Below are 15,353 nucleotides of genomic sequence, written 5' to 3'. Positions count from 1 at the left end.
AACTTCTTAGAATTTCTTAGGAAATTTTTCACAGATGGTAAAAATGATTAATATATAAGAAATTTTTCTGTAATAATATTTTTTAAAATTAGAAAGGAATTTGTCTTTCTCTGCTTGACTTATTTCACTTAGCATTATCTCCTCCACTGCTGTCCATGTTGCAGCAAATGTTGAGAATTCGTTCTTTCTGATAGCTGAGTAATATTCCATTGTATATATGGACCACAACTTCTTTATCCAGTCATCTGTTGAAGGGTATCTCGGCTCCTTCCACGATTTAGCTATTTTGGACAATGCTGCTATGAACACTGGGGTCAAAAAGCAGTCTTTTAATTATTTCTCCAGGACATGGTGTTGTGTCTTTGGAAAATGGAGATACACTGAGTATACCTTTTCTTGATCTGTATCTTCATCTGGCGTACACCTGTCATCGCATGTGTACTGCACGGGCATGCCTGATACTGCAAGAAAAGAATATGGTCTAGCCAGTGTTAGAATTGGCCCCTGATTTTCAATGCACAGCTATCAAACTAAACAATTATTGACAAAGAAAAGTGAAATTTCATCTCTATTTCAGGCAAAGGAGGAGCTCATATTTCCAAGGGCACATTTGTGATAACTCTGGGTTTGAGTGGCCTGGGAAAGAGAAGGGGATATTTCATAACTTCAAGGGTGCCTCAGCCCATAGACACTGAGCTGTGGTCACTGAGCAGACAGCCGTGTTTGGTTCAGCCCCATTCCAGGGAAATGGCTCTAATCCAGACACATGAGCAGGCCAGAAAGCCGGGTTATTTAATCACCTGGAAGCTCAGCCTGCCACTGCAGCTGTTAGAGGAACCTGTCACAGTTGGTTTGCCAAGGACCTAGGGCCAGATGCCTGCCCTGGGAGAACGCATTCCCAAGCTAACACCTGCGCCTCGGGGCAGCCAATGAGGTCCCCCCAAGCAGAACAGAGAGGCCCACGTTAGACAGTGTGTTCCAATGAGATGGGCTCCCTCTCCGGAGGAGAAATCCTGCACAGCAGGAAGAGGACAAGGAGGAGAAGAGGTGCAGACGTCCAATTAGATAACCGTCTCCAGGTCTGTCTTACAACGTGCAGCACTTTGATAGTATTCACCAGGAGCCCAGATGCCTCTGAGACATTTCCTTCCCGCGTTTACTTTTTAAATTTTTCAAACTCATATTGAATAGAGGAAAACAAATGTTCTCATTCCATACAGATTTATTTTAGCAGCAATGGAGGATTAAGTTGGGATGAGGTCATTCCATGTGAAACAGAGTTCTGAAAAAAGAGTGTTAGGGGCTAATGTAGATATTATTGAGTTCTTCTTGACTTAAATCATGTGAGAAGGATGGGCAAGAGGAAGGGAAAGAGGAAGGGGGTTGGAAGAAAAGGGAAGAAGCAGGATGTCAGCTGAGCTTTTTAATAACTGGTTGCAAATAGTTACTGAGTTTAAAACTATTTTGAAACTATTTCTAAAACGTGTGTGTGTGTGTGTGTGTGTGTATGATGTATGTGAGAGAGAGGCATTAAACTGTATTGATTACACACTCTGGGTGGGTCATATATTCACATACTTACACATATGCCTGAGACGTGATCTTAAAAAATAATGAATAGTATTTTTGATGTTGTGATTGTGTATTCAGGATGCAAGCATCGGGTGCTAAACCAAAGTCCATCCACAATGTTCGCTTACCTCTGAGGACCTGCACACTGAGTGTTCTAAGGTACTGAGAAGTGATTAAAGCTTGTGGGGAAATGCTTACCCTGTCCTGAGATAAACCATGCTGATTTGTTCTAAGTGAGTAAAGAGGCTTCCCTGCGCCTTCAAGACACAGCCTGCTTTAGACCCAATGATTTATGCTGCACTGTAACTCCATTATGCTGGCTAAGGTAGAGGCAGCCATTCCCCCAAGTTATTAAAGCTGTTCATTTCTTCTTAGCACCCCACGGTGCACAGGGTTTGCATGGTAAAAGAGAAAATAGCTGTTTCCCTTCTAGGCATCTAGCCTGGGGTCCAGTTTCCGCATCCATCTGAATAATACACAGACCTCAGAGAAACAGAGGTACAAAGATTTAGATCCTGCTCAACCAAAGACTTGGAGTATGAATAATTTGCAGTGTAGATTTTTTTTTTAATTTATTTATCTTCACCTTTTACTGTTTTCTCCTACAGAAGTTAGAAGGTAGGATGTGGTTTAAAAATTCATCTCCAAGAAGCAGCAATGACCGGGATTAGCCCAGCTTAGAAGTAACTTGTGGGTGAGAAAACAGGTCATGAGGGGAAGCCAGGAAACTTTGGCCTCCTGAGTCTCAGGGAAGGAATCCATGGCTTGCACCTGTAACTTTTGATTGATGTGTTCGCAGTGGGCTCACTGGTTTGTCTAGTTTCTCTGCAGCACCTGAGTTGGATAGAAAAGGAAGACAATAATTTAATCTCTATTTTTTTGTGTTGACATGTACAGAAGCCAAAAATACTTATGGTGTTCTTTATCTATCCTATATTTCTGGAAATAAAAGAATTTTGTGTTCTCATGGTGGAACCATAATGGGGAGAGAAAGATACATATGTGAAACCCACAGGGACATTGAATGGAGGTTTGGAATTGGGCCTGGGTGTATCTCAGTTCAACATAGAGAATTTCCTTATCTAGGGAAAAAAGGAAGGTCATCAAAATAGTGATGTAGCCTGTTGATGATGGAGGGCAGTGTTTACTGCCATGAGTGAGATGAGGGCATTAATCTTATCACTTGTTTCCCTTCCACTGAGACAGTTTTATTTTCTATTTCAGTTCAGAGCTGTCTGTATCTCTATATTCAAATCCTTCGTTCTAGCCAGGTATACGCACTTATCTGCCTTCACACATAGACCTGGGCTGGTCGACCCTGAGCTGGCCTCCTGCCCAAAAAGAGAATACAGGCGAGGCCAGAATCTGGCCAGAGAAGCAGGGTCTCTGCTGTCATGGGCTGTTGTCATGTCCCATCTGAGCTGTCCCTCTGAGTCCTGTGTGTATTCGAGCTCCTCATTGCCTGATTTCTCACTGATTGCTCCCCCTTGTTTAAGTCTCTTTATAAATATTTAGTACACGTACTGTATTCCCGTCATACATAGTGACCGTTGGGTGGAGGCTTTGGACCCAGCCCCTTGAGTTGAAATCCTAGCTCTGTCTGCTCATTAGCTGTGCAAGTTGGAGCAAGTTATTCAACCTGCGTGTGCCTCAGTTTCCTCATTGTAAAAAGTTGGATAATGAGAGGATGTCATACACACGATTGTGGTGAAGCTTAACTGAGTGAAGACACTGAAGTGCTGTGAGAGGCATTTGGTACATTCTAGGCACTCTGTCAGTGTTTTGGGGCATTACACTTACCACTCTTACTATTTGACCTTATGTATTTTCTTTAATTATTCAAGCTGCTGCTCTGCTTGAAGTATGTTTCCTTTAGATGACCTGTTGGGTTGTTTCTGTACTGGAGCGTAGCCTGTAGTTTCTCAGCCTGATTCAGGGTCCTAGTGATCTAAGAAAACTGATTGTATTGAGGACTCTGCAGAAACCACACACACTTTCCCCTTTTGTACTTAAAATTCTCAAGGTTTGAGGCTGTGACACAGGTTGGGCTCCCTAGGAGCAGAAACTGAGGCAGAGCCTGTCTATTGATTGGGTTAGGATTTGGGTTGTGGGGTGGGGGGTGCTGATTGGGGTTGACATCTGGAGAAGGGAAGGGAAGAATGTGGACCGGACACCAGAAGAAGGTGAACCGTGATAGTGATGCAGATGCCATAGAGCCTCAGCCAATCCTATAGACAGCTGTCAAATGCATATGGCCCATGGAGGGACTCGAATCAACTCAGAATTGCCTGGCCTTTATATTCGTGCACGGATCAGTAACTGGATGTGGGCCACTTTAGGAAGGATGGACCCTTGGGCGAGGCAAATCTTGAAAGAGTTGGCAGCTGGAGGCCCCCCTGTAGCTTGAGGAGGGGTCTGGGCAGCACAAGCCCACGTCCTCCACAGGTTGAGTTCCAGACTAAAAGACGAAGCCTTCCCAGGAAGACACACCACAGCATCTCTTTGAAAAGACTTCACAATTTGGCCAAATGTCTTTTACCAGGATGGGTGGGGGAAGAAAAAGAGGTTGTCCATGGGTAAGGAATGATGCTGCAGGAAGGAAGGATGGCCAGGAAGATGGAAACACAGACCAGAGCAAAGGCTTATGTTGCTGTACGAAGTGGGACTCAACAGGAAAGAAAGGAAGCCACGCAGAATCTTTATACAGGAGGGGCTGATTGAAGCAATATGGGAGTGTTAGGTGACTTATATTGAAACACGCTGTTCCCACTTAGACTCTTTTTATAGACTTTGGGAAGTTGCTAATAGAAATTAGGTGGGCTTAGGGTGATCAACCCTCTTGGTTTCCCCAGACCAAGGGGTTTCCCAGGATGCTTGACTTTCATTGCTAAACTTGGGTTCTAAGTGGGTTGAACAAAGCCTTTCCCAGGGCACCTCACAGACTTAGAACCGAAGCCATGGACAATGGATGGGTAGAGAGTTGAGAAAGCATGAACAGCTATTTTTCCATCTCGTTACGAGCAACGTTATTGATGACTCCTGCAGTGCTTCTCACGCACTTGGCAACTAACAAATATAGATCAATAGGAAATGGAACATGAGGACAAGGAATTAAAAGAGAATTTTTTTGGGGGGAAAAAACTGCTGAGGATAGGGAAAGAATGGAAAGAGTGGTAAAACAGGCAATAAGTCGAGAATACAATCCAGAGCTAAATGCCATAACATACCTGAATACTTACGGAGCCGTGCTGTTCAGGCCAGACCTCGAGCCAGTGTCTTCAGTACAGACCGGGACTCTCTTGTACCCACAGGCACTGCTGACCAATCCTGGGAGACTTCTCTCTACACATGCCCTCAACTCAGTGATTCTGGACTTCCCTTTCCCTTCCCCTTTCCCTTTCCCTTTCCCTTCCCCTTCCCCTTTCCCTTCCCCTTCCCCTTCCCCTTCCCCTTCCCCTTCCCTTTCCCTTTCCCTTTACCTTTACCTTTCCCTTTCCCTTTCCCTTTCCCTTTCCCTTCCCTTTCCCTTTCTCTTTCCCTTTCCCTTTCCCTTTCCCTTTCCCTTTCCCTTTCCCTTTCCCTTTCCCTTCCCTTCCCTTCCCTTCCCTTCCCTTCCCTTCCCTCTCACCAGAAGTGTAATATGTGTTTCAAAGTTAGTAAGAAGCCCAGTTCCACCCCAAACTGACGTCCCACATATCCAGCACTCCCCTCTCCCAGAGTGAATGAGTTTCTCGTGGGGACTGGACATAATTTAGTGCTGGTGTGGAAGTCTGGTGTGGGGGCCAGGGAGGTTATCTACTTCTGGGAGTGCTTTTCTAAGGGTGGCTTAATCCACATCCAAGGCCAAAAACTCTTGGAAATGAATCTTGTCTCTACATTGAAATGAGAGCAAGATCTTCTTATTTTATGTCCAAAATATGGAATGTGTAACAGGAAAGGCCCTGAAAAGCTGATATGCGGCACTGATGGTGACCTTTGGACTTTCTAACCTCGTGTTAAGCACAGTCCACACTCAGTCAACAATACCATTGAGGAACTAGGCTCCCTACTAATGACTAAGTTCTTCGTATCCAAGAGCTTGGTGCATCATGCTCAGTTAGCTGCACGTTATTGTCAGGTTACCTTCACTTTTCTGTTTCTGACATAAAAATCTGTTACCACCTCTCACCCTTAGACTAATGGTCCCTATACCTTCAGTTGATTGTCCTCAAAACAGGTAAAAATATTTTTCTATGTGCTTTCTATTACACCTCCCAATCAATAGACACCCACAGAATATTCTATGAGTATTTGTAGCTGTTTGGATTCCAAAATATGCATAGAGCCTTGAATACAGGAGGCATCCAATGAGGATTTGTTGTAGTAACTGTAAAGTGCTCCATATGTTTGGCGAGTGACTCGGTGAATGCATTAGCAAATTCAATAATAAATTAAAAAGATAATGATTTAAGAGACATATTGGTATAGTCCTCAAGTTCACATGACATTTGTTAGGCACAAATGCATTATTTTCTCTGGACTCCTAATATATTTTTCACCATTATTAATGATGCCGATTGCATCTTGGAGGAGGGGCAGGTATGGTAATCTGCATCTGCCCCGTGGGTTGGAAGAGGAGTAGTGGAAGAAAGAAAAGAGGGGAGGGAAAGAAGAGGGACAGTCAAGTTTCCTCATCTGAGGCACTGATGCTTTGCCTCCCTCCTTCCCTGGCACCCATTCAAGTCTGTGACTGACATCCCATGTTGGATCGAATCTACCTGCTTGCCCTTACTTTGTAGGCCTTGTGCCTAGCACCATGCTAACTACAAAGTCTAGAATATAGTCTCTGAATCAGATGACAGCAACCTGATTGGGAGGTAAAAGTGGCCTGCCAAAAGCGAGTGTGAGTCCTCGCTGTGTATAACTAAGTACTAAGCTGGGTGCTGTAGAGGGTCTGGGTCAAAAGAGCTCAGAGAGCAGGTGTCGATAAAGGGGGGAGTAGACATGGAAAGAATACTGTAGTTTAGTTCAACTTATCCAGCCCTGCCTATGAATGTGTGTCCCTTCTCTGATCTCTTTGGCAGGTGGGAGTAGGAGATGGCTGGCAGGGTGGGCTGTCGGAGGTCAGGGATACCATCCTAAAACCGTTTTATGTAACCAAATTCTACCCAAGATTTTATTTCAAAGTACCCTATTGCTAAAATAACATTCTAAAGGCTCCTTATCACAGTAACTATGCTCTTCCTATACAAACAAGGAATGTATCATTTTTATATTTATTCAGAAGGTATGGGCCATATCATAAATGTTTCTAACCTAACGGTAGCCTCTCATGACCTTGACTGATAGGACTTATGTTATTATGATCAGTCAAAATAATAAATGATAACTAATAAAATGAATGGGTGTTCTTCTTTGTTATTAGAAAGGCTATTACTTTAAAATAATTTCCCCACCAGTAGATTTTTAGGTTTCGCAATAGATTATTGTACCCAGGAAAGGCTTAATCTGTCTTCAAACAGTTCCCGTGGATTTATTTAAAGTATAAAGTTTAAAACAGCAGTGACAATAGAGCTGAGGGGCTCTGCTATCTGCAGAGTTAGGTCTCACAGGCTTGCTCATTCCTCAGGGGAATTATGGAGGCTCCTAGTACTGTGTGGTTTTCTGGACAAAGGACCATTTCTCAACACCAGAGTGAGCTTTGCTTGGGAATGTGAGGGAAGAACAGGGACTTCCTTTCTGGGGAGATACACTAAATGTGCCTCATCCCTGCTTGGCCCACATTTCCACGGATGTTCTTTGCACCTGAGTGAGTGGCTCTCCCTCTGTACCCCGTCCCCCATTTCTGCCACTGCTATTGACTTCTCAGGGCTGTTTGGTTGGGGACAGACTGTGGAGAGGGTTGCCTGTCTTTCTCTGATCTGTAAGGATGCCTTTTCTAAAGGGCCTGTGAGGAACACTTTCCACAAAAATAAGGTGTTTCTGGAGCCTAAAATATCAGGCCATCAGGAGTGCCTGGGTGGCTCAGTCGTTGAGCGTCTGCCTTCGGCTCAGGGTGTGATCCAGGGTCCTGGGATTGAGCCCCCCCGTGGGGCTCCTCCCCTGGGAGCCTGCTTCTTCATCTCCTACTCCCCCTGCTTGTGTTCCCTCTCTCGCTGGCTGTCTCTCTCTGTGTCAAATAAATAAAAATAAATAAATAAAATAAAATGTCAGGCCATCAGAGAAAAGAACTCATTGTATGTCTGTGTGTATGTGTGTGTGTGGGTGTGTGTGTGTGTGCATGCTTCCAAAGGTGAGGGGAAGAAGAAAGAAGGAAAGGCACACCCCTCTTCCAGCCCATCCCTACAACAGACCCCTGCCATGTCTTCTCTCCAGCGCCTCTGCTTTTGTCTTTTTAGCTTAAGAAGATTTGTGAGCATGAAAGGAGGAATGCTGGGGCCCCCTGGGGGCTCCGGAGTCAGCTCAGGGCTCTGCTGGCCATTTGGGCAAAAGCAGGCAGGGGCTTGGAAGCCTGTGGCTCTGTCCCCTGGAGACCCAATCCTGATTCCTCCCTGGGGTACCCTATGCTGTTAGCTCCCTTTCTTCTTTGCATCCCAGGGCGGTTGTCAGGATCCAGTCTGAGGAGGGGGGGACCAGGGACCATTAGGTGCAGGAGCCCCAGTACGTTTCAGGGACCACGAGGAGCTGACTTTCATGCCATCCAGGGCAGGCTTTATTAAAGGCACCAATCACACAATAATCCTGGTCTCAAACATCCAGGAGAGTCAGTGGCTCTCTCCACCCTCTTTCTTCCCTCAGTGCGATCACTGATTTTAATGGCCTCTTTGTATCTGGTGAAAATTGAACTCAGGGTCTTTTTATTTAGACAATCCCTACAGGCCACAAAATGAGTTGCTTTCTCAGTCTGTGGACAGCCATGTCCCTCGAGGCCTCCTTCAGGCTCTGGTTTCAGAAGGACTCTGTTCTCAGGTTAAAAGGAATGCAACTTGCATCTTATAGTTTAATGAATTTGCATAAATCTCTGAGGTAGCATTGTTGGACCCAGCTGGCAAACTGGACTTTAATGCCATACATCAGATTGGTGTAAAATCCAACTCAGAGGGAGAGTATGGCTCCCCTCCCCCTCCCCTTTTCCCACCTCCTCCAGCCTTTTTATTTGGGGCAAGCAAAGTAGTTAAAAATGTCAAACTCACAGTATGCACTGTCAACAACACAATGAAGAGGCTGAAATAAAATCCTCCAACTTCATGGTGATACTTTATACTTACATAGGGCCTTTCATCAAGAGTCTTCTCATGCCCGAGGAACATTAACCCCTGCTCTTCCTCTAGGGCTGGACCCAGAGCCTGAGCTGGGTGGGAAATCAAATGCATAGGGGGATAGCACCCCATTTCCAAGGACAAATTTTTATGGTAGGTCCCATTTTACATTTTTCCCCTTCACCTTCTTTTTCAACAGATGTTTGCTATATCAGCCTCCCTCCAGAGGCCCCTGGTGCCCCAATCATGTCAACAACCCAATAGACCACATGTGTGTTGAGGGGCCCAGCAAGCAATCCCCCATTCCCCCAATGAGGAAAAAAGCATTTGTAAGTTTGAAACTTGATATATCATGAAATGCATCAAAGCAGGTGTTAAGAGAGTCCTCTGAACTTCGTTGGACTTCACACTTTATGGTGTACTCTTGTTTTTGTTTGATTTATGTACGGGGACTACTGTAACATCTGCCGCAATTAGAGCCTGAAAATTTTTTTATCCGACTATGTGTTTGGGACCGTCGGTGTGGCACCTGTTTTGTCTCTTCCAAGTTGCATTTTGTGCACCAACTTTGTGTCAGCTGTGGTTCATGGAGATAAAGGTTACCAGGAATTGCCTGTTGCTCACACTGCTCTTTCCTAAGGAGCCTGGACAAAGCAACTTGGTCTGTATCAATGTCTGGTTGTAGACAAGAAGGTCTTCTATTTGTTTCTCTTGTTATAATCAGTGCTTCTAAATATGGTCTGAGGACCACCTGCATGAGAACAATGTGGGCCACTTCTCAAACATGCAGATTCTCAGGGCCCCAGAGACTCACTCTAAAAAGCCAGGCTGGTTTGAATGCTGAGATGTGCCCATGTTACTCCTTCCAAATTCTCTCCTGCTTCCTATTTCTGATCATATTAACTTTTATGGGGTAGACCAGCTGGCAACAGTCTCTCTCTTAAGCTTTGGCAGAACCATTAGCTCCACAAGAAAAAACAGATATGGGAGCAAAAGATTATGAGTTACTGAAGGCTCTGTGTAAAGGGAAATAGGAAACACTGAAATGCCTGCTCTTCGATATTTTCTCCTCACAACTGGAGCTTGCCCACCTCCAAGGGCCTGGAGAATTTACTCCACAGGTGACGCTCTGGACATAAGTCCGTGAGTATGATTCCCATACTCTTTTTGTTACACTGTATCTCCTCTAAGAGCTAAGCAGAACAGCTGGGTTATGGGAAGGAACAGACGTCACACTAGTTTGATCCTGAGGTCTGAAGGTCTATTGAATGTCTACTGTCGTGTATCACACATTGGAATCAGAACAAAGTGCTTTAACGATGACTACATGCTTCTCATTCCAATTTCATTATTCATATTGGTTTATCAAATCTCTTTTTAGTATTTACAATCCGGAAATGGGGGATCTACCTCTTACTGTTATGTGACCATAGTCAAATTATTTATGTAACACATCTCTGTGGGCCTCAGTTTCCTTAGTTGTAAAAGGAGAGTGATAATAATAGTCCGTAACTCAGTGGGTTATTTTTAAGGTAAGTTAGATAATGTGTTTAATGCAAACAGCACACGTCGATGTTTAATAAAAGGCAGTAGTTATACTTGTTTCTGGGGATAAGAGGCAGAGAGAGAGGGGAAACCAGACACTGGAGGTAAAAACTGTACCTGTGATGATAGTCTTGGTAGGTCCTCAATAATACACGGCCATCACTGGCAAGCACCTCTAAGGCAGTTCTTGGCTGTGTTTCACACCTCACAGATCTGATTACCATCTCTGACTTTAGGGATTTTTCCAGAAAACACTCAACCATGAAGAATACAGTACAAGACTTTTTGAAAATGGAACAGATAAATAGACATTTGTATGCCTTTTATAAACCCCCCTGGCAGTCCTCCATGGGTGAGGGCAGGTCTCATGGGAGAGAGGGGATTGCCTGGATGAGGCCAGGAAGGCCCCGGCAGGGGAGGTGAGCTAAAAGCATCTTAGCAGGTGAGGAGGTAATTTGGGAAGCAGCATTAATGATCACCCGGTAGAGGTGGGGAAGATAGCACCCTCCTCCCATCATCTTTCCCTTATTTAATTTTATACTAAATTTAAGTCAAGTTTTATACTTGTCTTTAACTTTCACTTAAGAAAGTGTGACCCTATCACACCCAAGGGGCTCCAATCTTCATTTAAACAGAATCTGGCCTCAAGTTCCTATAATGTGTGGATTATAGCAAAATCCAAAACATGCAGGAAATATGGGCTGTGCTTTCCTTTTCTTGAAATTATTACAGGCATAAGATATCTTCTCACTAGGAAGTAAGACAAGCCTCCAGAATGTTTTCTCTAGAGGAATGGAAATAGTGCTTTGAAAAAACCTAGCTTACCTTGGTGGAAATTTTCAGTCGTTCCTTCTGATGGACTTTTTCCCCCTAAAGAAAAACATCGGGTCTAACGCATGGCTTATGCCTGCGGCTTTCTGTGATAGTGGTCTTGCCGGCCGTGTGTAGAGGAGACAGACCTGTGCATTGTGCCATCACCCCAGGCCACTGAATTTCAAAGCCTGGAATCCTTAACAAAGCTCTGAAGACTCTTTATGGATTAGACTTTTCTAACCTTCCTCTGGAGAGTTCCTTAATGTTAGACCAGCCATGACGAGGAGCTGGGCAAACCTGTGCCCTTACAAGCTTTCTGACTTGTCCTCCTGTGCTTACTAGCAACCAGTGAACAGAACCAGAGCGGTTCATACTTGTCTTACCTGAAAATTCCATTTGTCAAACAGCAATTGCACAACAGAAAGGTCAGCACTTTACGTTCTGAACACTTAACTTTAATCATTGCTTAAGGTGGACAGAGTTTAAGAGGTTTTCAAGCCAGTCCCCCGAAGTAATGGAAAGGGGGATTGGTCATTGGATCAGGAATGAAAATCCAGCGTCTGGTTCTCGCATCTTCTTTACCCTAATCCATCCCCACGTGCTGCCGTATCCTCATAGAAACTCTGAGAAGATATGTTCAATCAATAGATCTTTAGTGAGTACCTACTATATGTCAGATATTTGTTGAAAACATAGCTGGTCTCTTCTTGTGATTTATTTTGAAAATGATACAATCATACTTCTATTATTTTTAATAACAAAAGTGGAACATGTTCATTGAAAAAAAGATCAAACAACCCATAAGTATATGGAAATGAAAGGTCCCCTATCTCAGTCCCCAAGGATAGCCACTGTTAATAATTGGTATAATTCCTCCATTATATTACATTCTATACTGCAATTTGCTTTATTCATACAACAAGCAACTCCTTCTTTCCATATCAGTATATGCACAGTTATCTCAATTTTTTCAACTCCTTCTAAGTTTTCCGTACTATGCACTTACCTTACTTTGTATAACTTACCTTTTCTTATACTGATGGATATTGAAGTTATCTCCACTTTACTGGTTTACAAATAATGCTGTAAAGAACATTTTTGGGCTTATATGCGTGACCTCTTCTGTGAATTTATTGGTGGGATCGCTCTGGAAAGGTGGAATTGCTGGCTCTAAGGGTTTGGAAAATCTAAAAAATCTTTAGGTATTTTTAATTTGCTTCCCATAAATATTGTGTTGATTGAAACCCATCGGAGCTATGTGCTGTCTTTATGTGATGCCTATATGAAAGTGGAATTTTGGGGGGCCTTGATACTCTATCAAATCAATAATCTACCACTGCTCCTTGAGAAAATAATTTTTGGACATGAAGTGAGCATCCACTGTGGGGAAGCAGTGAGATGTGAGGTCATTGTTTTCCAAGGGCCAGGAGAGTGTTTAATCTAAATATACATCCCATTCCCTGGAATCTGCCAACCTTATTCCTGCCTCCATTCTTAGCGCCCTCCCCCTATTTGGGCTGAAGATTGACTATGGCAGGCGATTTGAGTGTAAACAAATAACACAACACAAGAGTTGCCCTTAAAGACCTTTCAAACTGGGTTGGGGAGACAGAACACAGATGGCTACAAAACAAGCTAAAAATATATGTCGGTATATAAAAAGCTGCAAATAAATATAAATAGCAGCATTATAGCAGCTTAGAGGAAGGAAGGAGAACAGTGGTCTAGAGTGTTGAGCTTCAGGACAGAGACTTGGTGGAGGATTTGTGGATTTCCCCAGGTGGGGGTGGGGTGGGTGGGGAGAGAACCCAGACAACCAGTAAGAACCAGCAGACAGGAGAGATTCCAGGAGAGAGTGGAAAACAGGCAGGAAAGTGCTCATTTTTGTCTTGCCGGTTTGAAGTGGCCGGGGCTTACAATACTCCTTGAGATTATTATAGATACTTGGCAAATATTTTTTTTTGGGGGGGGATATGATTGTGGTGGTGCAGGTAGGTCATTGACATTTTCAGACTCTGGTGAGATCAGGTGAAGGGGATCAAGAGTACACTTATCTTGATGAACACTGAGTAATATATGGAGGTGTTGAATCAATCTGTTGTACACCTGAAACTAATATAACACTGTATGTTAACTACATTGGAATTAAAATAAAATTATTTTTTTTAAGACTCTAAAGAAAGCTTCTAAGCACTCTTAGAAAAAAATCCACCTATTTGTACACATTTACAAAATTTTGCCTACATTTCGGGAAACACATTCTTCTACCCCAAGATGAAAAACTTTAAAGTATGTCTAAAAAGAGTTGCACCCGAGACAACCCATTTAGGAAAGACATTGAGCAGGTATCTATATCACGGCAAAAGCTGTTAGGCCACACAAGACAGAACTAATATTCATATTTGCGAATCATCAAACTCTGAAGCAGACTGCAAACAGGTGGGTAAACAACTCCACGGGGCGTGCTGGCATTGCAAACTTTCCCTCCACGTCTGCACTTTATCCAGCGTCAGTTGGTGGAGGCGATTCCGTGTCTTTTTCCGGAGAAAGGCTCTGACCTGAGAAAAACCAAGCTCTTGAAAATTTGAATCAATGGGATTATTTACGCATGTATAACTGGAATCCGCTCCGAGATGCCGATTTTGCTGCAGAAAAGATACTCTTGCTCCCCACCCCCTCCTTTCTTTTTGACAGTCAGTTAATAAAGACTCAACAATAAGCAGCTGCCAGTGATGTCATTTGGGACTTTGTCCACGGAGCTTGTATTTACAAGCTCGGAGCAACCACGGGGCCGCAGCCCGGGGAGCAAGTCTCCGCAAACTCGCTCCGAATTCACTGCAGGACTTCGCTGCCGCTTTGGACGTTCAGGAAAACTGAGTGTGTTCTCTTAGCACGGCCTTTTTAATGCTTCAAAAATAAACAGAGGATAAACTCGGGAAGAAGTTTTCAGCTGGAGAGAGCCGTGGCTGTGTGTGTCTCCAGGACTGTGATATGTATTGGCTGAAGAGCTAACTTACAAGTAAGGCTGTGGGTTGGTTTTTAAAAAAAATTTTTTAACTCTCGTAACAGTTTTTCTTAATTATACAGCTTGCTTTCCTTTTAAAGTGCAATGATGATGGTTAGGCGTTGCTACAGGCTCTCTGGGCTGCCACAAGTATGCGTCTGTTCCTAGTAATTACAGTGCGCTGAACTTGCCGGGGATAGGTAGGTGCAGCGGACTCCTCTGAGAACAGGCACCGGGGTGTAGATAACAGTGAATTCCTAGTCCTCTTTTGACTCTCCTGGGAGGCTGGATTTTTTTTTTTTTTCCAAATAAAAAGCAGCCAACCATACAAAAAACTATTAGGTTGACCTAGGAATTTTAATAGAAAACGATAGACAAATTTTTAATTAACTGGTGTGCTGGAAGGGGGAAACACACTTTTTGTTTTTGGGCTCTGATCCTTTCTGTGGTTTGTGGATTTCTAATATGTGCATGTTGTTTACAGTGTCTTGTTTCCTCCTGCCTACACCCTCTCCCCAAACGCATACATACACACACCCAGGGCTCATTCATTCCTGGGGAATTTGAAAGTATAGAAAAATGTTTTGAAATTGAAACCATTCCTATCTGGGTATCTTCCCATTGAGTATCTGGAGAAATGTTCACTGTCCTGGCTTGTCTTCTGAGTTAGGAACCTGGATTCATGTACTACTGAAAAAGTCAAAATTTGACACTCAGCTAGGTTTGAATTCAAGATCTACATCATCTCTTTGACATCCCTTCTGATTCCTTGAAACTGTCCAGATAGCCTCGGGGGAATAGGAAGAGTGGGCTCCTCGCACCTCCAGCCTGGACGCAGGCTCCCTCTCTATCACAGTCCCACGGGGGCCACCTGGAAGTTCCACTTCAGAGGCGTGTGCCTCTGGCCAGCTGCTGTGTGCTTCAGGCTGCTGGGTTTGCTCTTCCATGCCTTGCAGTCAGTAGCAACTCTCGGCTGATTCCTGCCATCTAGAACTGACAGCCCCACTGCATGAGTTGGCAAGACATGGCTCTTAGCTCCCGCACGCGAACTCTGTGACTCACTCCCGGAGCCCAGCCTCTTCCTCAGTTCAACCGCTCTGTCACTCGCCCGGGAGAGCAGGGACAGCCTTCACTGCTTTCCCCTTTTTCTCTGCTTTCAGAGAATTGTAAGAAGCCAGGGC

General features: G+C 44.0%; 1 protein-coding gene across 4 annotated transcripts in view; it reads left to right on the top strand.

The window, feature by feature from the left end:
* NCKAP5 (NCK associated protein 5) overlaps positions 1-15,353 on the top strand; it is a 941,115-nt gene that overhangs the window by 73,119 nt on the left and 852,643 nt on the right. For 2 of the 4 annotated variants that reach the window (XM_087856931.1, XM_045783206.2), the window contains exon 1: positions 13,693-14,187. The exons of 1 other annotated variant lie outside the window; for it this stretch is intronic. The gene's annotated coding sequence lies outside the window, so the exon portion shown is untranslated. Of the gene's footprint in view, positions 1-13,692; positions 14,188-15,353 lie in introns of those variants that run through there. One more of the 4 variants, XM_087857057.1, reaches the window with a different exon arrangement.

The sequence above is a fragment of the Ursus americanus genome, chromosome 1 (genome assembly GCF_024610735.1).
Source record: "Ursus americanus isolate L20-20 chromosome 1, mUrsAme1.1.p, whole genome shotgun sequence".
In the NCBI taxonomy this organism is placed as follows: domain Eukaryota; kingdom Metazoa; phylum Chordata; class Mammalia; order Carnivora; family Ursidae; genus Ursus; species Ursus americanus.
The sequence above is the reverse complement of the archived record's forward strand: the minus strand, read 5'-3'. Positions and strand labels throughout refer to the sequence as shown.